Genomic DNA, 26152 nt, shown 5'->3' on the forward strand with positions numbered 1-26152 from the left:
ATTCGTGCTAGCATTCATTAGCTTGAGCCTGAGCCAGCACGCATGCGCTGCTCTGCGAGGCTTCTAGTGGCTTCTCCGGTTTCTTTGTGTGGGTCTGACTCCTCCCACACATTGGATTGGATTTTGCGTGTGTCTTTCAATAATGAAAGCACGCAAATGGCTAAAGGTGGGTGCATGGCCCACCTCTTTTCTAATGTTCACTCCCAGGGTGTTTTGCTCTCGGGAACGAGCAGGGGCACACAGGGTGGCAGCTGCGTTCTTCGTGGGTCAGGTTACAACATTCCGTGCTTTCGCCTGTTTTAACAAACTTTCGCTTCCCCGAGGTTTGCTTCCTTCACGATTGAGATTACACAACCACGTCAGTTCCGCCAACAACTGACTGCGGTGACAGGAATTTAAAGTGATTTGATTCTTTGCTGATTGCTGCCGCGCTCCCAAAAGTGCACACCTGTGGGTCCCGAGTCCTCACGCCAAACACTCCAGGGTGTGACGTTCGTGGAGCGCCTCGGTCTCTGACGGTGCTGACATCCGACCCTTGCAAGGGAATAATTTTATATTTATTTTATGTTCATGTCTTTCTGTGAGCTCTTCTGCTTCACATTATTTGTTATCCTCGATCCAGATTGGCCATGTGTTTACTTTACTCTGAGAGAAAATACAACCTGCGCGGCCTTCCAGACACGCAGCTTACAGGGAACTGTGGTCGCAGGCCATCTTAGACTTTACATATGTGGTCCGTAGAGCACTTTAGCCACGGATGTAGCAGGCTTAGCAGTTGTTTGTGGTAATCCTTCCTACTGCAGATAGTGTTTGGGGGTTTTAGCTTCCTGATCCACGCAAGCATATAGCGGCTGCAAATGACCATGCCTGAGTCAGAGGCTTTCTTGTAAGAAAAGAGACTCAGTAAGATCAGCGGCAATTTTTGAATGGTTGCACCTTATTTTAATGGTATTGCCATTGTATGCACTTGATGTCAGTCTAATTACGTTGCCATAAGAAAACACGCACATTATGGACACACTTGTTGGGGGGTACGTTAAGCCACTGTCAGGGCCAGATTGGTGATGCCGGGCATTCCCCAGGTAGGCCGGAAGGGGTGGGGGGCGTTTTTTCCACAGGGGGGGGGGGCGGTTTTGTTGCTGGGGGCAGATTTTTTTAATCGAAATCGACCCGCAGCAACAAAATCATAATGCCGTCTGTGACACTGACAGTGACAGAGTCAGTTTCTCTGCACAGGGAAAAAGCACAACTGCCATAGGTGAGGTGACCTCACAGTTTACTATTACCCGCCCAGAAAGAGTCAGGTCAGATTGTGGACTGCTGTGGGTGAATTTAATAGTGCGTGTGCGCAGGGTGTGCGCACACTGCGGCACCACGCCCACGCCACCACCATTCGTGATGTAGGATGGGTGCAGATCATTGGTCTGACCATTGATCTGCATCCCCTCCCCAAGTGTGAAACGATGGAACATCGGAGATGCAGCCGGCAGCATAAAACTTAGTTCCCACTTTCCCCATCCAAAAAGCGCTTCAAGGCCTTGTCAAGGGTAGTATGTTACTAGAGGTACATAAATGCAATTACGATTTCTTTCTAGGGGTGGGTGAAGATGTAAAATGTTCCTATTCAAACTTTGTAAACTGTCCACTCCTATGTCGAACTGAATTTGTAATTCAAACAATTTGGCTGTGACGGTCAAAGAAATTGTTTATTGCTTGGCCAAGCCTAAAAAACAGAACCGGAAACAAATTAGCAAGGATAGCTAAAACCAACTTTTACTTTTCATCATAGCACAAAATGGCAACTATTCAAATTGGCGTAAACAGGAAATACCACGGGATTACGAGGAAAGAAGAGCTGAGCCGTGTCCTTTGTCTCTTACGCTTCATTTTTAATATTAAAGACAATTTTAGCATGAAACTTGCATTGCCTGTCTCATCCCCTGGCTGCGACCTTCTCGAGGTTCTATTTCCTTCAAGATACTCTTGTTTTCCTCTTAAGAGTCACCAAACATTTTTTATTCTCCAGTGCTTCCCGGTAACCCCAAGCGCAGGCTATATAAGGCCTTCGCTGGTGTTTCTCCCTGACCTTGTTACCATGCAGTCTGACGTGGTGCGAGAAAGGCTCCAAAATTACTTCATGCTGTTCTCCGGTAAGTGGTTTTGTGAGATGTGGCATAGAGATTTTGTCATGGACATTGGCGCTGGGAGGCCTGGATTCGAATCCCGGCTTCCCCACTGGATAACCAAACGGTGTGATTCTGGACAATAACTGTATCTGTCAACATTTGAAGTGCTTTGAAACAAGGAGAACGCCGTTATGAGTGGTATATTGTTTGCAAGGCAGATTTACTGGCATAGCTGTTGTTTCTCAATCAACTGGTTTGATGATGTTGCAAAGGGTATGTTATGTAAGATCCTCTGTGTTTTAGTGCACCTGTTTTTAACAACTTTTGCAGTAACTGCAGTTTTAATTTGGCACAATATTGTTTTTTATCTAGTGTGCTTAACGTGCACCTTACGTGAGGAGCTCTCCGCACGTAGTTGTAAATGTAAAGATGTGCGACAGGCTTCCTACTGGAAGCTACACACACTTCTGAGGATACTCAGTGTAGAATGATAAGAACTTTGGAACAGGAGGCCATAGTGCTTGCCCTAAATTCCAGTCTGTCACTTGTGGAAACCACCTGTATTCACCCACAGTCACCTACCACCAGTAAACACTGCAAGCCCCACTCACAAAGCCATTGATTGATTTAAAAGTGCAAAGAATTTGCAGGCTGTGATATAACACTCTTACACTGATTTAATATGGAGTAGTATTACCAGAGTATGGTGAAGTAGTGTGCTTGGCTCATGATTTACTAAGAGCTAAGCACCCTGTAAAAGTTGATATATTGAACAGAATAGCACATTGGTTTCAACTGCACAGGCGTGCTGAAAGTATAGTCGCAATTTTTTTAGCTTTATCAAGGAAAACCTATTTAAATTCATATTTTGTCTTCTAGGCATTATTTTTGTGTGAACAATTCAAAATCATCGCCAACTTCTCTTTTGTGTCCTTTTATCTGTAAGTGAGGTAGGATATATTTCTGAAAATAATCAACGTCCTATATGGCACTTTCTGTAAAGTATGCACTGAAAACTGAATGACTCTGAGAACTTTTATAAGTCGGAAGCTGGTAAGGAGTCAAAGCAGCCATATTGAAAGCCCTAAGGCCCGAAGGTGTGGAGGTTTCGGAATAATACACTACTAACAGTTAACATCATGCTTGCTGTGCAAGGAGACAAAGAGGTCCGGTCAATTTACATTCAGCACCTGCCTCTCTACTGAGACAGAAAGGTGTGCCAGTTTCAGGTGGGTACTGGGACAGGTCTGCTCCAGCTTATTGCAGCCGCACCCGAGTACTTCATAGGTCTTTAAAAGACCATTTACTTGTTAATGAGTTTTTTGTGTTTTCACCCCTTCTTAGAGCCCCTGCATCTCCAACGAGTAAAGGGTTTTCTGGTACAGAATCAGGTCACAATGTCTGGCTATACAGAATGGCTCTTTTAATGTAGCCTTGAAGGAAACCTGTATGCGATCCTCAAGGGTGGGAAGGGGGGGTGACATCGTCTTTGGCTGCACCTCCTTTCCACCCTAGAGATGCCCTTAAACTAAAAACAAAAAATAGGAATACACATCAGTAACATTGGACCTGGCGCTCTTGGCGGGGTCACTCCTAAACCTTTTTTGCCTTCACTTCTCCTGTTTTCTGAAGCCATTTTTGTTGGCTCTTAGGGCTCTGTGCACTTTATCGCTGATAACCAGTGCTAAAGTGCTTGCATGACTGTTTTGACTGGGTATCCGGGTGCACCATAAGGTCATCATTTACTATGCTTTAAAAGTTAATCCAATTAAACATGTAATGAAAAATGTGTTGAAAAATGCATTGTTTTGGCCTTTCTGTCTCTCAAATTTTCTTGGGGGGAGAACCCCCATACTCCTCCTACCAGTGGTCAACCACTGCGCTTGCTAGCTATACACCATATGGGGCTGGTCTCACTTACACTTTGTACTCTCTGATTCACTACTCTTGTGTCTATTTTTGGTGCTCTCTGTAAGAATATCTATGGGTACATATGACTGGGTAACCTGGTGCTCTTTCAGGTCATCATCTACTATTTTCTGTGCTTTGAAAGTTAATACAATTAAACATGTAATGAAAAATGTGCTGTAAAAAGACACACCATGTTGGAATGTCTTTTTCCTAAATTTTCGTGGGGGGAGAACCCCACCAAACCCTCCTAATACTGGTCAGGCTCGCTCGCTCACTCGCTACGCGCCAAACGGGGGCTGGTTTGGCTAAATTTGCCAGGGCTGTTTTCAGTTCCCAGTCCAGCCCTGGCCACAGTAGGCCTGTTCTGGGACTTCTTTGTTTTGGGGATAAAGCAAACTATTTCCGCTAACTTAGCTTTCAAATCTACTTCAGGACCAGCATGGTTAGTAAGGGTTTATAGGATCCTGTGTGCTCTTGTTTTCTATTGAAAATGTTTAGTCCATATGCACACGCTGAGACTGTCTCTTTTACAATATTGAATAGCACATGCTAAGTTTAATGCTCGGCTGCCCGTTCCCTGCGCTGTCGGACTCGAAGTCCACGTGGTATTAAGGGAGTCCTAATACCTCTTAATCACTGTTTGTTTACAGCCTCCAAAGCAATATGTTTTCTGTCGTTGTCGCTCTCTTTTACATTAATGTTTGCGATAAGGAATTGGAGGTGCCATCTGAGTAGGTAGTAGCTGCTGCAGACAAGTGCTTTGCTGGCCACACAGCTATTCTTGTTAGGTACATGTGAGCAGGTTCAATAGCTTATAACTTTCTGCTGTTTGCTAAGTTTTACCTTTTTCAATCTGCTACTAAACTAGTAAAGGGTTTGCCTCTTGTGATGCTGTTGGCCCCAGCACACATCACAGGGTAAAATGGGCATGGTCTTTGTGAATACGTTTTAACATAGCATTCCTGGCTTTGCACAGATGGGTAGCTAATGATATTAAGTGCAGATGGTATTATTTTAATGCCGCTTACACTTTCGATGTTCGCCCATACAAGGAGGTTTGGTTTGCCAGTGACTCCTGTATGTTCTGTTGCGTGCCTGGAATCCTTGAGTGAGTAACTAATGCATTTGTAGTGTTATGCATAATGTACTGCTCTCACGTAGGTGTTTTAAACTCTTAAACAATCCCAAACCACCCCTGCCACCCACCATGGTCTTTCTGCTCCATCCCGGGGCCCACCTCGTTGAAAGGCTAAGGAGCAGTAGAGCATCCTTTGCAAAATATGTCAAATTGTGCACTTTATTTGGTATAATTTCCAACCGTGCTTCAAGCACACATGTATTCCTGAATCAGACTGCATGACTCAGTGTGTAGTAATTGTATAGCTGTTCAATCCCTGGTGGCACAGCACCTCGGATAGTGTGCTGCATGGCTAAACACTTACAAGGTCCCAAAGGCGAGACCTATTGGCTGTGCCAATGCTTGTTTTTCTTTGCAATTGGTTTGCATTGCATGAGCACCGCAGCAATGCTGTAGCACATCTGGACTCTAGTAGGATTAGCAGTGGCATAGCTAGACCATAGTCCACCCAGTGTGACCCCCGCACCCGCTGCAGCATGTAAGAGCGGGGGTTGCTGACAGATTCCCCTGATTGCCGGGGGTAGGAGGAGCGATTCCCACGTAGCTGCCGCCCTGCAATGGCCGCTGATACAAGCGAAGGGGTGGGTGGAGACCGTCGCCCCCGAAACTCATTTCACCGAAGGCGGCCTCCCCCCTTGCTACGCCACTGATGATTATTAATCAGCACCTTTTAGAAACAATGTACTGCTGTGCAATGGTTTCTGATGCATATTCGAATTGGGTTAATCTATTCTGGGCCCATTATTTGATAGTCATCAACAGTCTAAACCTGAAGAATAGTCAATGTTTCGACCCTACAACATACTGCATAGAGGTGTCTTCATCAGAACAAAGAGGACTTATAAATCAGGTGGCATCCTAAGGATAAGGTCAAAGTGTACAGTGTATAAGAGAGTCCGCGCTCTGTGAATTTAATGGTACAGTCCAAACTGAAGGGTGGGGCCAGAGTGTTATATCCTTGTTGTCTGATGAGTGAATAGCAAGAGCGATATTTCAATGAGTCGCCCCTGTGCGCTGTGCAGCAGGTGCCGTACCTTGCAGCAGAGGAATGGCTCAAGTTCCAAACAGGAAGAAATTACATAATAATGAATTATAACCGTCAAAGGAGGAAACTACTTGTAGTGAAATAGGAATGCTCATTTATCGCACTGTAGACCACTGCAACATGAATCAAAAAGAATGAACTACCTGCCACATCCATCAAAAGTGGAATTCGAAAACACCTGGAAGTTAGCACAATATTTGTACAACAAAGATTACAGATAAACTCACATCTACTAGAGCCCCTCCAGGTGCAGTATTAGGGAGAAAGAAAAGCCAAAATCATAGCAGAACACTATGCCTTTGAGGTTGTGATATGTCAGGCCAGAGCGAGGTGACCCTTAGGTGATCTACGGCTGGAATCAACCAAGCAGAAAATCTTAGGGTAAGAAAATGGCCCAGAGCCCACGCTATTACTGAATGCTTTTAGAAGCTTTGGCTCTCTGTTGGAAAACTAAAGAACTGCTATAGCTGATCCAATTGCTGTGCTGTGTTGGTTTGCAAGCACAGCTGCTTTCACCTCAAAGTCCATATGAGAAACAAATAGCAAATACGAGACTTTAATGCTGGCCCTGAAGGTGCAGGGGAGAACAGAAAACAAATTACTACAACCTCAAAGTATGCAAGGGAGAGGGAACAAGATACCCAGGTGCAGGCCTACACCTGCAGCAGAGGAGACGGGGGAAAGGACTTCAATGCATGTGCATAGTATACAGCAGAGAGAGAACAAGTGGCTTCAATGCGTGTGCATAGTATACAGCGGAAAGGGAACAAGGGACTTCAATGCATGTACATAATATACATGGGAGGGGAAACAAGAATTTCAATGCAGGCACATAGACAGGTACATTGCTAGAGGGGAGAGCGAATAAGGATTTCATTGCAAGTATATAGGATACAGGATACATGGGGTGGAAACAAGAACATCAATGCATTTACATAGTATATAGGGGAGAGGGAACAGATACCCAGATGCAGGGCTACACCTGCAGCAGAGGAGAAGGGGAAAGGACTTCAATGCATGCACATAGTATACAGTGGGACTGGGAGGGGAAAAGACTTCAATGTGTGTCGATAGTATACATGGGAGAGGAAACAAGGGACTTCAATGTGTGTACATAGTATACAGGGGAGAGAGTACAAGGAACTTCAATGTGTGTACATAGTATACACGGGAGAGGGAACAATAGACTTCAATGTGTGTACATAGTATACAGGGGAGAGAGTACAAGGAACTTCAATGTGTGTACATAGTATAAACGGGAGAGTGAACAATAGATTTCAATGCGTGTACATAGTATACACGGGAAAGGGAACAAGGGACTTCAATGTGTGTGCATAGTATACAGAGAACAAAGTACTTAAAAGCGTCTACATAGTATACATGAGAGAGGGAACAAGGATTTCAATGGATGTTCATCTTATGCATGAGAAAGGGGACAAGGACTTCAACGCATGCACATAGTAAACATGGGAGAGGGAACAAGACCTACAATGCATGTACATAATTTACAGGGGAGAGAGAACAAGGAACTTAAAAGCATGTACATTATATGCATGGGAGTGGTAACAAGCGCTTCAATGCATGTACATATTGTACAGTGGACAGAGAACAAGGGACTTCCATGCATGTGCATAGTATACATGGGAGAGGGAAAATGGACTTCAGGGCATGTACATAATGCACATGGGAGTGGAAACAAAGACCTCAATGCATGTGCATAGTATACAGTGGGCAGGGAACAAGTGACTTCCATGCATGTACATAATATACATGGTAGAGTGAACAAGAATTTAATTGCAGGTACATAGACCAGTACATAGAACAGAGAGGAGAGTGAACAAGGATTTCATTTCATATACATATTATACATGGGGTGGAAATAAGAACTTCAGTGCATGTACATGGTATACATGGGAGTAGAAACAAGGACTTCAATGCATGTCCACAGTATACAGGGGAGAGAGAACAAGGGACTTCAATGCATGGACATAGTATATAGGGGAGAGGGAACAAGATACCAGGATGCAGGTCTACAGCTGCAACACAGGAGATGAGGCAAAGGACTTCAATGCATGTACATAGTTTACATGGAAGTATACACAAGGACTTCAATGAATGGCCATAGTATACAGGGGAGAGGGAATAAGGGACTTCAATGCATGTACATAGTATACAGGGGAGAGGGAAGAAGGGACTCCAATGTATGTACTTGGTATACAGGAGAGATGGAACAAGGGACTTTAATGCATGTACATTGTATACATGGGAGAGGGAAAGGGAACAAGGACTTCAATGCATGTACATAGTATACATGGGAGAGGCAGTGGCGTAACAGTAGCTCCTGCGGTGCGGGGGGCCCCCAGTTCCAGGGGCCCCCCTCCAGCACTGTACCCTGGCAACGAGCACCTGACCTAGGTCCTGAGTTAGGGGTCCCCCTCCATGTACTTTGCAGGTGGCCCACTAAAGTTTCATTTTGCCACTGAGGAGAGGGAACAAGGGACTTCAGTGAGTATACATAATATACAAAGGAGTGGAAACAAGGACATCAATGCATGTACATTGTAAATGTAGTATACTTGTAAAGCGTGTTAACGCGGCATTACTGGTTACTAGTTACCTTACCAGATCCCAAACCAAGTCGACTGGATCGTTGGTACCTGTCATTGAGTAAAAGGCAATCTAACAATAAGTCAATCAATTAAGAACTTACACCACTCTAAATGACCACTGACCAGGATTAAGTTTTGAAAATTTAATATAAAACCAAAGATAACTGAAGATACAAACTTCTTAAGATGAGATTCAAAAGGTAAACTGGTATCACTATGAACATAAATTCTTTGAATAATCTGAGTCTACAAAACAGAATAATGAGTACAAGTTCAAAGATCATTAGGTTTGCAAGGATCGATATAAGTTGCAACCTAAGAGTCATTACAGAAAAGAAAATCCAGGTTAGTCTGTCCCTACACTAGACTAAGTGACATCCCTACTTAACAAGATCTTTACCCCAAAAAGGTGTCAGCCGTGGTGACTTCCTAAGAAGATCACGCACTTCTCTTTGTCTCTTCTCTGATAAAGGGTCTCTCCTGATCAGCCTATCTGCCTACCCATCCGCTTCCTTAGGATCCCAAAATCATCTGCTCTGCTCTCCTCCCGGGTCGCTTTTCCTAATACAAAATCACATTTCTGATAGGAACACCCCTTGGGACGCCCCTCACGTGGTACATCTTTGCGCGGTAAACTCCATGATGGTACTCTTCAAGACCCTCGTTAAAGTTGACCTTGGTTCCCAGGCTTCTTCTCCAGTGCGCCGATACCCCCTGAAATTCCTGAAGACTCCTACAGGCCTGCGCCAAGCGCCACTGAACAAAGCTCCATTCATTTCGACTGATTAGGACCCCTTGCACCTGCATACAGGCCATCCCACAGTGGGCCTCAAATTCCAGGCTCCACCATATCTATAGGTCGTAAAGCATATGGAAAGCACAGTACTTGGCGCCTCTCGACTTCTTCTCTAACAAGCACATTTCAGATCAAAGGAACATCATTATCAGTTCGAGCCTACTTGATTTACATGAAGCGGGTCCCTGCACTCTGAAAACATTTGACTTGATTTAAACAGCATTCTTAACTAACATACGTTTCTTAAAGCAACACATCTATAAAGCATATATTTCAAAACTAAATTCGATAATACATTTTGGAAGAACCATGTTAACCCCACCTCACATTATTTTAGCAGCACGTTTAGATTTTCTGTGAATTGCCATGAGGCCTACACAATTGAACTGGTTTGCAAGGTTCCACTTAACTCTTACATGATTCCTTTAACATGAGAACGTGAGGTTTTCATATTCATTCCAACATTTCTACATTAGTCTCACACTGTTATGATTATTGTTACCCTACTTGAACACTCTATACATTTCACTACTAAATATAAGACACTCTGGTGCAAGGCATATGTTAACTAACTACGTGCTTGTGAATATGGTGCACTTATACATTTTTTCTCAGACTAGTGCTCTCTCAGTCCCCCCTTTGATGACCTTCAGGGGTCATCACCATCAAAACACCATCACAAAAATGTAGGACTCTTCAAAGTGAAGTCGTGGCAGTACCACTTCTTTTCATTGTCTCCAATGCCTTCAGACTCTTATATTGTGTATCTTGCATCGCTGTCAACCTTTTCTCCTGTTCTCTCATAGATCTCTGCAATCTGTTTGCTCTATACCACTGATACAAACGCACCAATCCCCACAAAGTGATTACACAAATCACAATTATGATGATGGGTTTCAGTATGTACCAAACGATACCCTTTCCTAGGTTGGCAAACCAACCTCCAACTTTACCCATTCCATGACCTACTTTTTCCCACACGTTTATCTTTGTCAGATCCTCAATTTCATGGTGTATGGCAGTGATGTTTCGTATGTACTTCTCTAGAGGTTTTGAATTGTCTGGAATGTAAGTGCAACATTCCTGGACCTTCAAAGCCTTACAGACTCCGCCCTCCTTGGCGAACAGAACATCTAAAGCAAGTCGGTTCTGAAGAACCATTGCCCTTATCGATTGCATCTCACCCTCCACCAGCATTAATGATCTAGCAGTACTGGCAGATAACCTATCTACGACTGTAGCCAATCTCCTAATTTTGATGTCATTCAGTATCACTCCTAGGATAGGAAATGCAGCACCGAATACATCCCCAATCACTTCTGCTGCACCTAGCCCTCTCTTCCCTCTAGTGGTATTCCTTTCTTTGTCGTTTCTAAATTCTCAACATGATATATTTTGGGGAAGACAATTGCTAAATAACATGATCCGTACCAATTATCTGGTAGCTTCACATATGCATTTCTTCCACATACAAAATATACATTTGGAATTGCTTGTATCCCTTTCAAAAAATCTTTGGAGTAGTACTCCAATTGAAAAGCATGTTCACAACTGACTTGACCTACATACAGATTCTCATAATAGGAGTAACTCCTGTGAATGCACAGTTTCCCCCATTTCTCCTTGTCTAAAGCAATTGGACCAAAGCTACCCTTTCTTTGGTGTATCCTTTCTTCTTTGGTCCAATCTGTTTCCCATTGCCCTGAAGCCTTTAGAATCTTCTGCCTCCTGTATCTAGTATCTACCTGCCCTATAAACTTTTTCTCAATTTCTGACACTTGACAAGTCAGATTATTTCTTCGGGCATGTGAAGTATCTAACGTTTTCCATGGAATGAACCATTTGTGTAATCTGTCTTCGCTCTTGTAATAGTCCCACTTGTTCAGATGCTTGTAATTTGGGACCTCTGGCAATGTCGAATCAAAGTTCGAGAAGTAATACTCGAACCCCTCTCGTCCATAGAATATGCTCAACAATAAACTACATGTAATTCCATATGTCAATGGAAGATGATGGTATCTGATACCCTCCTCCACCGAAGCTGGTAATTGCATACAAACGTAGCAATTCTTCGCCTCCATGACATCAATGTATTCGTAAAGCAATTTGGCATAAGCATTTGACCTGAAGTTTCCCTGTGATTCGTCTGTGTGTAATCTTTTTATTTCCGCATCTAACAACGCTTTGTCTTTATCATTGATGTTTCCCTTACTATTAACAGTGATTGTCCTCTGTGTTGACACTCCCTTGATTTCCTTAACTGCAGTTGCATCTCTCTCGTGTCCCACTATATATGAAACAGTAACCACTAAAACTATAAGTGAAATCACCACCCCTAAAAGTGTGCCAACTATACATTTCGCCCTGCGGTTCGGGTTGCCAACCTCCATGATCTCAAACAATGTAGCTTTGGATGTTCTTCCAGCATCAACTTCTCCTTCTCTCCGAACACAAATTTCTTTCAAACAATGTCTCTCTTTTGAACACTTAGACGCTGACAATTTGCTCCGCAAAACAGTTTAAAGTCCTGTAGGAAATAGACAACCCTAGCCCTTCTCCATCCTCTAAAAGGGAGACCCTACCATTTTCTTCTTCCACTCGGCGCTAGGTTACCTTGCAGCAATATTTTACAAAGTCCTTTTCAAAAGTCTTTTATCAATCAGAATCTATGAATGTTGCAAGGAGTGACACTACGTCTTCATAAATGTCCATACGAAGAAACATTCCCTCAAGTATTGGGCATTCCTTGCAGCAACATGGGAATTCGACTGTTTCTAGGATTATTCTCCTTATTTCACTCTGGACAAGTGGACGAATAAAATGAAGAGTTAATGTCTTTTCAATCTCCACTCCTGGTACTATCAGTTCTACATCCACAGTTACAAAGGGGTCCGTTCTGACCAGGATCACCTTCTTCACTTTCCCAGTTCTGCGCCCCTTTGAAGACATTTACAACAAGGTATTAGTCCAAGACAATGAGTGTTCCAAGAACTTTCACTACTCGCTCAAGCATTTCCAGTCGAAGAAGAGTTCCCTCCAACACCGGATATCGTGAACAGCAAACCTGGAAAATCAACTGTCTCTAAAATCAATTTTCTTATTCCGCTCAGGAGAGGAGGATAGACGATGTTGAGTGTCAGCAACCTTTCGGCCTCCGCTCCTGGTAGCAGGAATCTTATTTGCACTGTGATGATCGGATCAGTTCTGATCAGGCTCACTTCCCTGATCCTCCCGGTTCTGTGTCCCACGGACATCTGCAACGAGGTAGGTCCAATCGGGAGTAGAGTACCTTCTGCTAGGCACTCGCACCCTCCTTGATCTTCTAAGACCTTCCTCGGCTTGATCCTGGGTATCTTCTTCTGGATCCGAGTCTTCGGATATAGGAGCAAGCGTTTCTTCCTGAGCCGACCTTAAACTTAGCCTCCTTCTTCTTTCCGGCCAAGTGGCAGCTCCAAGCCTTGTTCTCCTATTTCTCGTCCTCACACTCAGTTCTTGGTCGCTCTGGTACTGATCTGTGTCTGAGTCGTATTCACTACAGCTCTCCCCTTCAGTTGCGTCTTCAGTCTCACTGCCGTCCTGTCTTCTCTCCTCTTCTGGATCCGATGCGTTCCCACCTTCTTCCGACACCCCCTCAGCTGATCCACTCCCCTCTTGTGACTCTTCTTCCACGACTGAACTTTCGTCTGGGATAGGAGCTGTTTCTTCTAGAGGTGCTGGAACTCTTCGAGTATGGGATGCATGGATCCAATTTGGCAGCCCTCCGCACTTCACCGCGGTGTTCGTGATCAGGATTACCTGAAAGGGCCCACGCCAGCGTACATCTAGGCAGTTCTTCCGGACGTGCTTCTTGACCAACACCCAATCCCCTGGGTTCAGATCATGACACAGATTCCTTGATGCTGGAACTTCAGCCGCCTGCACCTGAAGGGACACAGAATGGATGGCGTCAGACAGTCCCTTACAATAATCCAAGATCAGATCATCTGTGATATTCAATAGGGCAGCAGTTGGAACCGTAGGAAGTCTCATGGCCCTCCCCATCAGAATCTCGTGTGGAGAGAGACCTGTCCTCCTGTCAGGTGTGCTGCGCATGCTCATGAGCACTAAAGGAAGAGCATCTGGCCAACTCAAAGATGTGGATGCACAAACTTTAGCCAATCTATTCTTCAGAGTGCCATTTACTTGTTCCACAATCCCTGAGGCTTCTGGTCGATAACTACAATGCAGTTTCTGATCGATCTTTAATGTGGAGCACAACATCTTCACTATTTCGCTGTTAAAATGTTTTCCTCTGTCCGATTCCAGAGAGGCAGGCACCCCGAAGCGCGGTATCAGCTCCCTGAGCAACAATTTAGCTACTGTGAGTGTATCGCACCTACGTGTAGGGTACGCTTCAACCCATCTGGAAAATATACATACGACCACCAGCACATACCTAAGGCGGTTAACTCTTGGCATTTCAATAAAGTCTAATTGCATTCTATTGAAAGGCCCCCCCGACCTCCCAATGTGACTCAGTGTGACTGGTGTCCTTTTGCCTATGTTCAGTTGTTGGCAGGTAACACATCGCTTGCATACTGATTCTGCTGCTATTCTAAATTTAGGGCAATACCAAGTCTGCCTAAATACTCTCATCATAGCGTCTCTTCCTAGGTGTACTGGACCATTTATTTGCCTTGCCATGGGATTCGCTAGTTCCTCAGGTAACACAGCCCTCCCATCTGCTGAAATCCAAAAATCCATCTCGCTTCTCACGCAACCTGCTATTTCCCATGCCTTTTTCTCTGCTTCAGGTGCGTTCTCCTGCATCACTCTTAAATCCTCCCAAGTGTCTACAGTCTCTAACATCATGCTTAATTCTGTCTTTTCTTCAGCACCATCAATTTCCACTTTTGAAAAAGAATAATCTTGTTCCGCACAATAGCGTGCGACCTCATCAGCGTACCTGTTGCCTTGTGATACAAAATCTGTATTCTTAGTATGAGCTACACATTTTACTATTGCTATGGCAACTGGACCTTGTAGTGCTTCTAACAACAATCGCACAAATTCTCCATTTCGGATGGGCGAACCAGAGGAGGTCATGTAACCTCTCTGAGACCACAACTGCCCGAAATCGTGAACCACACCGAAACCATATTGGCTGTCAGTGTATATGGTGACTGTTGGACTTTGGCCCTTAGGGCAGGTTCACCCCTAGACTTTTTGCTTGAAATGGTGACCTGGAGATGGTGATTTTTGGATTCTGCGCACTTTCACTGTGTCCCAGTGGAAAGTGCGTGCGCACTCTGAGTGCATGTGCTGAGCTAGGCCTGCCCGCCCATAGGAATGCATGGGGAATGTATGTGTCCCTGGTAGTTCCTGATGCGTGGGGTGTACAGGCTTGAGTCTGGTATGTGTGAACTCGTGAGAGTGAATGCTGCGAGATGGTGTATGCAGCATGTATGTGTCTAGTAGCGAAGCGCCATTTCTAGACATGGCTGTACGTGTGCTGTGAGGGTGCTGGCGTGTGATTGGCTGGAGCTGGCTGGCATGCCAGGCTCCAGGAAGTCTGGATGGGTCTGCCCGGTGGTGAGTGGGAGATTAGCATGAGTGATGTGTGGGAGGAGTGTACCTGTGTCCTGGATGGGCTGGGTTTTCCCCACACAATGCTGGCTCCGCCCCCCTGTGGTGTGTCTAATGACCCAAGCCCTGCCAGTGAATAGAGAGGGTGGTTGAGGTAAACAGAGTACTCAAGAACCAGCTGCGACTGGTTCCGCCCCCACTCTGCACCTTCAGACAAAGGAATGCACTGTATAAAAATGGGGCTGTGTCCCCACTGAAGTTGTTCTCTTCCAGGATCCTGAGGGGGCTGCTGCTGCTGCTGCTGGGCCAGAGGACCGCCACTTGGGGTGTCTCCCTGCCTGGAGACCCAGTGAGCTGGCTCTGGGCCCAGCCTTGCCCCCCTGCCTACCAAGGACTTGCTGGAACTCTGCCCTGCTTGCTGAGGGCACCTGGGAGCGCTTTATCCTATTTGTAGCGCTAGGAGCGCGCTTTATGCCCTCTAGCGCTTGGAAGCGCTTTGTTTTTGATTATAGCGCTTGGAGCGCTGTGATTACCCGCCTGGCGCCTTAGAGCGCTGTGGTTGCAGAGGCCGGTGCCCACCCGGCATTGTCCGCCCCAAGCGAGTGCCACCTCGCTTATTTTCGAGGGTTTTTGTCGCCTGGCAGGTGCCCACCCTGCCAGGGACCTTGCCGCCCGTTTTCCACTTTTTCTTCGAGGGTGCCGACCCCTCGGTAACTTCAGCCCCCGCCTAAAAGTGCCTGGAACGGGTCGCCGCGCTGCCCGCGACGACCCGGAAGTGGTTCGTCAGGCCGGCCAATCAGAGCGCGGCCCGACGGAAGTCCCGCCCCCGCAGCCGCGACCCGGAAGTCAGGCAGGCCGGGGGGCAGGACAGAGAGGCAGGCGGAAGCTGCTGCCGGCCGGGGCTCCCATGTGAAGGGAGAGCCCCGGGGAGAGGAAGAGCCCCGCCGAGAAGGACCCCAACGCCTGCAGAGTCCCCCGAGGATAGCCCGGTGAGTGGAGAAGGGCTGGGGGACTCCCGCGGGGTATTTTGCTGTCTCGAGTCCGGGAGGGACTCCAAACAAGGCGGCATTTGTTGTGGGGGCCACGAGGCTCCGAGGCCATTGCTGGATGTTCTGAGCCCAGCGAGGCTCCAACGTCGTGGGGGCATTCTGGCTGCAGAGCCCTGAGAGGCTCTGGGAGGGCCATTGTTGCTTTGAGCCCGGAGAGGCTCGGGGGCATTTTCTGGTTGCGAGCCCCGAGGCTCAAAGGGGGCAATTATTTCACGAGCCCTGAGAGGCTCAAGGCGCCCCAGTGTTAAGGAGCCCAGAGAGGCTCAGGGGCAGTCCATGTGTTTAGAGCCCAGTGAGGCTCTTTGGGTGCCATGTGTGTTTAGAGCCCAGAGGAGGCTCCAGGGGGCATTTCCTTTCGCCCCACCAGTGTTCTGAGAGCCCAGCGAGGTTCCCACATTGGCCCCCTTGTTGTTCTTGAGCCCTGGAAGGCTCAAACCTCAATTGCACCAGTTGCCCAGCACTTTGTGGGCAACTGCTACGTTTAGGACCCTGACACTGGACACAGGGCGTCCTAGCCCCAACAAGGCCAGAGGGCCTAGGGACAGTCACAGAGGGTGACTTACGTGAGTTTGGCGCAATTGTACTTTTCTATGCACCTCTGAATGTATTGTGATGCATCATGTGTTTTCCCCCTTACACCTCTGCAGGTATTGTAATACATAGGTGGTTGTTTTCTCCCTAGTACAGGTGGTGCTAGTGAGATCCTGGTTACCAGTAATTACTGGTTGTGCACTCTATTGTTATATTGTGTGCTATTTTGTGCTAAAGTAATTTTACTTTCTGAAAGTGCTACTTCTGATTCCTGACAGTGGTCCAGGTGGCCCTGTCTTGTACATATCCCCTGTAAATTCTGCCCGTGCCTCTGGCACATTGTAAAGTGTGTGTTTTATCTAATGTGTTTTGGTGTAATACAAAGGCTATTTTTATATAACCTTGTGTGGAGTTTCCTTTGTGGTGGGCCTTTGGTTGTTGTTGCTGGGGTGCGTGCGCAAATACTTAGCCTACATCGCCTCCAAGTTTAGCCTTGCTGCTCGCGCCACGTTACCTAGAGGGTGAGTAGGGGTTATCTTGGCGTGTAACTCCCTTGCCCTGACTTGGGTGTGGTGGTCTCTGACTGACTTTGGCGGAAGCCCTGGCCAGCCGGGGATCCCATTTCCAACATTGGCGGCAAGCGGCGGGATAAGGATTTGTGTTTGCGTTGTACCACAGTAGCGGCTGGCCGCACTTCAAAGCTCTGCATTTTAGATGACCACATTTTAGGGGATTGTTTTTGAAATTCCATTGTTTCTTCTCCTGAAGAGTGTCATTTGATTGTGTTCAGTACATTTGTCCCCCGCCCTGCTTCCAGAGTTTGGTACCTGTGTCGCTTTTGGTCAGGTTGAGAAGTCAGGGGTGGTAGAAACTGCCTTACCGATCCGAGGGGAGGGTGTGTGTGGATGAATGGTGTGTTTTCCTGGACGCATGAGTATGAGTTCTCTTTGATAAGGAGATTGTTGAAGTTTTGGAATTGTGTCCTCTTACTTCAGATTGTTCAGTCCCCTGTGTTGCACGTGTCTGTGAGCATCTTGCCAAGATGGAGTCTGCTTTTAATGTCTGGGGTCTGTTTTTGCATGAACTGAGAGAGTTTTGCGAAGAGAGAGACATTGCAGTGAATGAGTCAGACACCCAGTCCCAACTTAGGGGTAACCTGATCCAATGGCAGAAGGATGACTGGGAGCGTGAGCACAGTGCGGAGAGGGCCCGGGTCTCACACCATGAGGGTGGTGGGTCAGAGGGGAGCCCTGAAGAGTCTGAGGAGGAGGAAGATGATAGCACAGGGACGCCAGCAGATAGTGAGGACCCCATAGATAGGGAGTCCCTTGCTGGGTCCAGTTTAGGAGGCAGCGCCTCATCCCTTTCCCTGTCCCCAGAGGAGCTGGAAGATAGGAGGAGAGAAAGGGAGCACCAGCTGGCTTTAGAAAAGCTCAGGTTGGAGCATGCCCAGGCTATGGCACAGCTGGGCATTAGAAGGCAACAGCTGGAGGTTAAGAAGCAACAGCTGGAGACCGAGAGGGTCTTAGCGCAGGACAGGATAGAGGAGGCTGAGAGGGCCGCCACCAGAGGCAAAGTAGCTCTGGAGGGTAGACTATCCCCTGCGCGCAGTGTTGAGTGTCTGGATCCCCCAGGGAGGGTTGGGTCCAGTGGTGGCAGCTATTTAAATCTCAGTCTAGAAAGTCCCAGTTCCCAGAGTATGGTTCCTGTTTCCCCAGAGGAGGAGAATAGGTTGAGGTTTAGGAACCTTAGGAAACCGTCTCATCAGTCTTGGGAAGACTTTGAGGATGACTGTTGTGAAGCCCTGTGTGATTGGGTACGGGAGCCCACGAAATGTGATTGGGACCTATTGTTCGATATGTTACTCAGAGAGCAGTTGCTCAGTTGTTGTTCACCAGGGTTGCGCCAACACCTGTTAGGGTGTGGATTGTCTGAACCATGTGAGCTGGCAGAGGAAGCAGACCGCTGGGAAGGGACCAGAGGTTCTCTAGAGTCATTGGTGAGTGACTCCAAAAGTAGTGGGTCAGGGATCTTCCAGCCCAGCGTGGTGGAAGAGGCTCAGTGTAGCCCAGCTAGGTCCCTGGTTAGTGAGAAGGGTGTAGGGGCTGACTGCCTGGCTCAGTGGAGCAGGAGTCAGTGGGTGGCTGAGAGCCCCCAGAGGCCCGAAGCCCTGTCTCAGAACCTGGGTGGTTTCTTGAGGGAACACCAGGTTGGGGACCTAGGCTGTCCTGTTAGTCCACTTGAGGAGGATCTCCTAGTGAGTAGAGGACCTGGAGTGTCTGTAACCAGAGCTCCTGTGGTTCTAGAGTCTGGCAGTACCGCTCCGGTAGGGAGGGTACAGGAGTCCAGAGTGAGGAGTGATTGGGGGAGTTCCCCAGTGGAAGGACCAGTGGGTCAGGGACTACCCAGTTGGGCTAGGTTCCCGTGTAGTGACCATGGTGACACCACTTCTGGTCTGGGGGATCGTCACGCACTGTCAGGTGGACAGAGGGCGGGAGATCTGCGCCAGACAGACAGTCACGCAACAGATGTGACATTTGTTAGCCTCAGGGGGATTGCGAGTGAATCCCCAGAAGTCCTGGAGTGCCAGGCAATTGTTCCACCGAAGGTTCTAGACCAGAGGTTGGGAGGCCAGGTTCAGGATCAGCCTGACCTGAAGGGTAGGACGACTGTAACCAGTGTCCTGACCGGTTCTTCTTCCAGAGGAACTTCTCCAGGTGGGAGAGGGCAGACCTCTGGAAGGGGGTGCAGAGGGTGGGAGAGCCCACCTCTGACCCCGGTGCAACCTGAGTGGATAAGTCCTGGGTTGGAATGGCGTTCTAGGGGTACCCCTCGCAGAGGGAGGAGGAACCCTAGGAGAAGAGGTAGGGGGAGGAGAGCCTTCCCCGAGACTCCTGGTCCGCCTGAGGTTGTAGGCCCTCGGCTGGAGTACCAGTGGCAGTCTAGTCCTGTCTTGCAGACAGGAAGAGTGGAAAATGGCTCCTATGTGCCAGGGGTTACTACCCCCCGCTCTGCGAATTGGCATGGACCCGTGGCACCTGGGTGGCCCAGGGCCTGGTCCTGGCCGCGGACAACTTGGGAGTACCAGTGGGGTAGCCCAGTTGGTCCAGACAGTGTGTTGAGAAGGAATCCCATGGGTTCACCGTGGCATAGAACAGGAGGGTGTCCCTGCAGTTGCGGGCCCGCGTCCGTGTTCTATCGCCCCAAGCAGGGAAGTCCATCACGGTGGTGATTGGTCTCCCCTGCGTTTTGGCTGGAAGGGGGTTATGTTGGACTTTGGCCCTTAGGGCAGGTTCACCCCTAGACTTTTTGCTTGAAATGGTGACCTGGAGATGGTGATTTTTGGATTCTGCGCACTTTCACTGTGTCCCAGTGGAAAGTGCGTGCGCACTCTGAGTGCATGTGCTGAGCTAGGCCTGCCCGCCCATAGGAATGCATGGGGAATGTATGTGTCCCTGGTAGTTCCTGATGCGTGGGGTGTACAGGCTTGAGTCTGGTATGTGTGAACTCGTGAGAGTGAATGCTGCGAGATGGTGTATGCAGCATGTATGTGTCTAGTAGCGAAGCGCCATTTCTAGACATGGCTGTACGTGTGCTGTGAGGGTGCTGGCGTGTGATTGGCTGGAGCTGGCTGGCATGCCAGGCTCCAGGAAGTCTGGATGGGTCTGCCCGGTGGTGAGTGGGAGATTAGCATGAGTGATGTGTGGGAGGAGTGTACCTGTGTCCTGGATGGGCTGGGTTTTCCCCACACAATGCTGGCTCCGCCCCCCTGTGGTGTGTCTAATGACCCAAGCCCTGCCAGTGAATAGAGAGGGTGGTTGAGGTAAACAGAGTACTCAAGAACCAGCTGCGACTGGTTCCGCCCCCACTCTGCACCTTCAGACAAAGGAATGCACTGTATAAAAATGGGGCTGTGTCCCCACTGAAGTTGTTCTCTTCCAGGATCCTGAGGGGGCTGCTGCTGCTGCTGCTGGGCCAGAGGACCGCCACTTGGGGTGTCTCCCTGCCTGGAGACCCAGTGAGCTGGCTCTGGGCCCAGCCTTGCCCCCCTGCCTACCAAGGACTTGCTGGAACTCTGCCCTGCTTGCTGAGGGCACCTGGGAGCGCTTTATCCTATTTGTAGCGCTAGGAGCGCGCTTTATGCCCTCTAGCGCTTGGAAGCGCTTTGTTTTTGATTATAGCGCTTGGAGCGCTGTGATTACCCGCCTGGCGCCTTAGAGCGCTGTGGTTGCAGAGGCCGGTGCCCACCCGGCATTGTCCGCCCCAAGCGAGTGCCACCTCGCTTATTTTCGAGGGTTTTTGTCGCCTGGCAGGTGCCCACCCTGCCAGGGACCTTGCCGCCCGTTTTCCACTTTTTCTTCGAGGGTGCCGACCCCTCGGTAACTTCAGCCCCCGCCTAAAAGTGCCTGGAACGGGTCGCCGCGCTGCCCGCGACGACCCGGAAGTGGTTCGTCAGGCCGGCCAATCAGAGCGCGGCCCGACGGAAGTCCCGCCCCCGCAGCCGCGACCCGGAAGTCAGGCAGGCCGGGGGGCAGGACAGAGAGGCAGGCGGAAGCTGCTGCCGGCCGGGGCTCCCATGTGAAGGGAGAGCCCCGGGGAGAGGAAGAGCCCCGCCGAGAAGGACCCCAACGCCTGCAGAGTCCCCCGAGGATAGCCCGGTGAGTGGAGAAGGGCTGGGGGACTCCCGCGGGGTATTTTGCTGTCTCGAGTCCGGGAGGGACTCCAAACAAGGCGGCATTTGTTGTGGGGGCCACGAGGCTCCGAGGCCATTGCTGGATGTTCTGAGCCCAGCGAGGCTCCAACGTCGTGGGGGCATTCTGGCTGCAGAGCCCTGAGAGGCTCTGGGAGGGCCATTGTTGCTTTGAGCCCGGAGAGGCTCGGGGGCATTTTCTGGTTGCGAGCCCCGAGGCTCAAAGGGGGCAATTATTTCACGAGCCCTGAGAGGCTCAAGGCGCCCCAGTGTTAAGGAGCCCAGAGAGGCTCAGGGGCAGTCCATGTGTTTAGAGCCCAGTGAGGCTCTTTGGGTGCCATGTGTGTTTAGAGCCCAGAGGAGGCTCCAGGGGGCATTTCCTTTCGCCCCACCAGTGTTCTGAGAGCCCAGCGAGGTTCCCACATTGGCCCCCTTGTTGTTCTTGAGCCCTGGAAGGCTCAAACCTCAATTGCACCAGTTGCCCAGCACTTTGTGGGCAACTGCTACGTTTAGGACCCTGACACTGGACACAGGGCGTCCTAGCCCCAACAAGGCCAGAGGGCCTAGGGACAGTCACAGAGGGTGACTTACGTGAGTTTGGCGCAATTGTACTTTTCTATGCACCTCTGAATGTATTGTGATGCATCATGTGTTTTCCCCCTTACACCTCTGAATGAATGTTATGCATTGCATCATGTGTTTTCCTCTTACACCCCTACAGGTATTGTAATACATAGGTGGTTGTTTTCTCCCTAGTACAGGTGGTGCTAGTGAGATCCTGGTTACCAGTAATTACTGGTTGTGCACTCTATTGTTATATTGTGTGCTATTTTGTGCTAAAGTAATTTTACTTTCTGAAAGTGCTACTTCTGATTCCTGACAGTGGTCCAGGTGGCCCTGTCTTGTACATATCCCCTGTAAATTCTGCCCGTGCCTCTGGCACATTGTAAAGTGTGTGTTTTATCTAATGTGTTTTGGTGTAATACAAAGGCTATTTTTATATAACCTTGTGTGGAGTTTCCTTTGTGGTGGGCCTTTGGTTGTTGTTGCTGGGGTGCGTGCGCAAATACTTAGCCTACATCGCCTCCAAGTTTAGCCTTGCTGCTCGCGCCACGTTACCTAGAGGGTGAGTAGGGGTTATCTTGGCGTGTAACTCCCTTGCCCTGACTTGGGTGTGGTGGTCTCTGACTGACTTTGGCGAAAGCCCTGGCCAGCCGGGGATCCCATTTCCAACAGTGACTCTCTTTCCGTTTCCTGCTATGCAGGCACGAGTTAGGGCAATGATTTCTGCTACCTGTGCGGAATGTACTCCTTCCAGGCAAGCGGCTTCCACAACTCCAGTAATGGTACAAACAGCATAAGCTGCTCTCAACCGACCAGTATCGTCTCTTAAACATGAGCCATCGACAAAGTAAATCTCATCAGGGTCAGAAAACGGCTCATCCACAATATCTGGTCTGGGTTTCGTGCATAGTTCAGTCACATCAAGGCAATCGTGGTCTTCACATCCTTCGCCTTCTATTACAGTAGGTAATGGCATCAAAGTAGCAGGATTCAAGACAGAGCATCTCCTGAGGGTCACGTTCTCCGCGGCAAGGATAACTTGCTCGTAGCGCGTGAGCCTGCTATTGGTCAGATGCTGCGTCTTCGTCCTGGTCATTAATAATTCTACAGAATGCGGTACGTACACCACTAACGGATGTCCCATCACAATACTCTCACTCCTTTCAATGCTGACACCCGTTGCAGCAACGGATTTGAGACATCCGGGCAACGCTGCGGCTACCGGATCTAATATAGCCGAAAAGTATGCAACTGGTCTACGGGCATTTCCGTGGGTCTGTGCCAAGACTGACAAAGCACATCCCTCCCTCTCACAGCAATAGAGTGAAAATGATTTCTCATAGTCGGGCATCCCCAGAGCCGGAGCACGACACAAGTCGTCTCTCAGCTGCAAGAACGCCACTAGGCATTCGTCATCCCATGGTACCGGATCATTCACCTCCTTGTGCGTCAGTTTCTGTAAGGGTTTTGCTTTCAGTGAAAAGTTAACTATCCACTGTCGACAATAACCAACCATTCCTAGAAACATCCGAACTTCTCTCTGTGTCGTAGGCGCATTCATCTTCATTATTGCCTCAATCCTCTCTGGGGACACCTTGCGTTTTCCCTTTTCTAACCGGTGCCCCAAATACTGTACTTCTGTCAGACAGTACTGCAACTTGCTCGGAGATACCTTATGTCCATTTTCAGCTAAATGGTTCAATAAGGCAATGGAATCTACTTTACAAGCTTCCTCAGTCTCTGACGCAACAAGTAGGTCATCTATGTACTGGACCAGAACCGAATTCTGCGGCAGTACTAGATTTCCGAGATTCTTCTTCAACAACTGGTTGAAGATGGATGGGCTGTCTGTGAATCCTTGTGGGATTCGACACCATGTTAAAACGCGATCTTCCATTTTAAAAGCGAAAAGATACCTGCTCTCTTCATCCAATGGGATTGAAAAGAAAGCCTGGCAAAGATCTATCACTGTGAACCATTCTGCTTGACATGGTATTTGAAACAGTATCACTGATGGATTCGGTACCACTGGACAACATGAAACGACTATATTGTTAATTTTTCGTAAATCCTGAACTATCCTGAACTTCCCGCTAGGTTTCTGCAAACCCATAATCGGGGAGTTACAGGGACTACCCACGATTTCTTTCAGTATTCCCTGTTGTATCATTGACTCGATCACAGGTTTTATTCCTGCAATCGTTTCTTGGGACAATTTGTATTGAGGCGTTCTGGGAAACTCGGCATTTGGCTTTACCATTATTTTTACTGGTTCTACCCCTTTAATCAATCCTATTTCTTCTCCTGTGAAGTCCCATACCTCTGACGCTACTGCATCTCTTAAGTCTTGGGGAAGATCCTCTACTGTCAGAGTAGGATATAGCTCTACACAGGATTTTGAATTGGCTACCTTGAAAGTAGCATCATCGTCTGTAGTCTGTACCTCCACTCCTTGCGGGGTGCAGTATATTGTGCAGTTCAATTTGCACAGCAAATCCCTTCCTAACAGACATACAGGACTCGAATCACAAACCACAAACTGATGTTCATTCATATGGTTTCCTATCTTCACAGACACGGGCTCTGTCAATGGACTAGTCAGCCTTTTGTTTGCGACTCCTACCACCTGAATTGTTTCCCCTGACATCGGCAAGTCTGGAACCACCGCTGATCTCAGAGTTGATCGAGTAGCTCCAGTATCCACTAAGAACGTTGTAGGACACCCTGCCACCTCTGCCTCTACAAACGGCCCTCTCTGATCCACCTCTAGGACTGCCCCGAGGGTACAGTCCTCTTCACTACTCACACGTTGTCCTGTCAATGGATCAATATAATAACACTTTTCTTCCTCGATAAAGAGAGGCATTTGTTTAAAGACCTTTCCCCCTGTCGCTATTTTCGGTGGCTGTGGGAACTGGGCCCGTGGAGCCGAAGTCCCCCCTTTGGCCACCTTGCTTCCTGGAACTGTCACATTTGGAGCTGGAACTTCTTGAACCTGCTCTTCTACTTCTAGCTCTCCAGTTTCAGGGTTAAAGGGACACTCGCGTCGCCAATGTCCCACCTGGTGACACAAATGGCACTTTGTCGTTTTCTTTAAAGTGGCAAAGTCTACCCTAGGTCTCTGACCTTCTTCATTATCCTTGTTCTGACCACTTGACTTCCGTCCCATTGTCCCCGTTCCCTGTTTCTGCTGTCCGCCCTTCCCGGCTGACTGCATCTGCACTACCATCAACTTCTCCTTTAGATTCTTTGCTTTAGAATCTATTTCGTCACTGCAGTATCTTGCATATCGCAGGATCTCATCTAGTGGTTTGTTCTGCCAACAGATTAAATGTTGTTGAATCATCAAACAAATATCTGGTCTCAGACCCAAAACGAACTTTGACACAAACTGTCCTATGTCTTTGGGATCCATGACATCGAGTCCACTATATTGTTTGAATATTTTCAGTAATCTCTCATAAAACTCATGAACTGTCTCCTTGGGTTCCTGCCTTGTTCGGTCTATTTTTACCCAATCTATATCTTGTGGAGGCACTTTATCCTTTAACCAGGCTATTAACCTTTCGTACTTCTCCATGACACTGTCCGATGGTCCATTAGTTCTAGCATTCCTCTCAGGCTCTGCATTTGGCCACTGGACACTAATATTGCATGTTACCCACAAATCCCCTGGAACCACAATGTCGAACAAGGCGTTCAAATCAATCCACAATACTTTGGAGATCTTTACAAACCTTTCTACCTGCTTATACCACTCGACTGGGTTTTCCCTCAGTTTCGGAAACGAGTTGGTAAATGCAGCCAAATCTCCCCTACTCCATGGTACATGTACATAGTTCCCATTTGATATCGCTCGCAAAGGGAATGCCTCCATCTGCATTACCCTGCCCTCTGGGGTCAGCATAGTTGTACTGCGTCTAACTGTACCCCTTTTGGACCATCTCTCCTCCCATTTGTCCAGATCTCTCCACACCCTTATTCCCAATATCAACTCTCTTATGTGTGTTTTTAATCCTGTAGTTCTCTTCTCGTCTAGGTCTTGGTCTGAGTACTGCAACCTATGGTTACTCTGTAATGTCTTCGTTCGGGACAAATCTACCATGTACCTGTCTGCCAAGTTAGACA

Source organism: Lissotriton helveticus, chromosome 5_1 (genome assembly GCF_964261635.1).
Source record: "Lissotriton helveticus chromosome 5_1, aLisHel1.1, whole genome shotgun sequence".
Taxonomy (NCBI): Eukaryota; Metazoa; Chordata; class Amphibia; order Caudata; family Salamandridae; genus Lissotriton; species Lissotriton helveticus.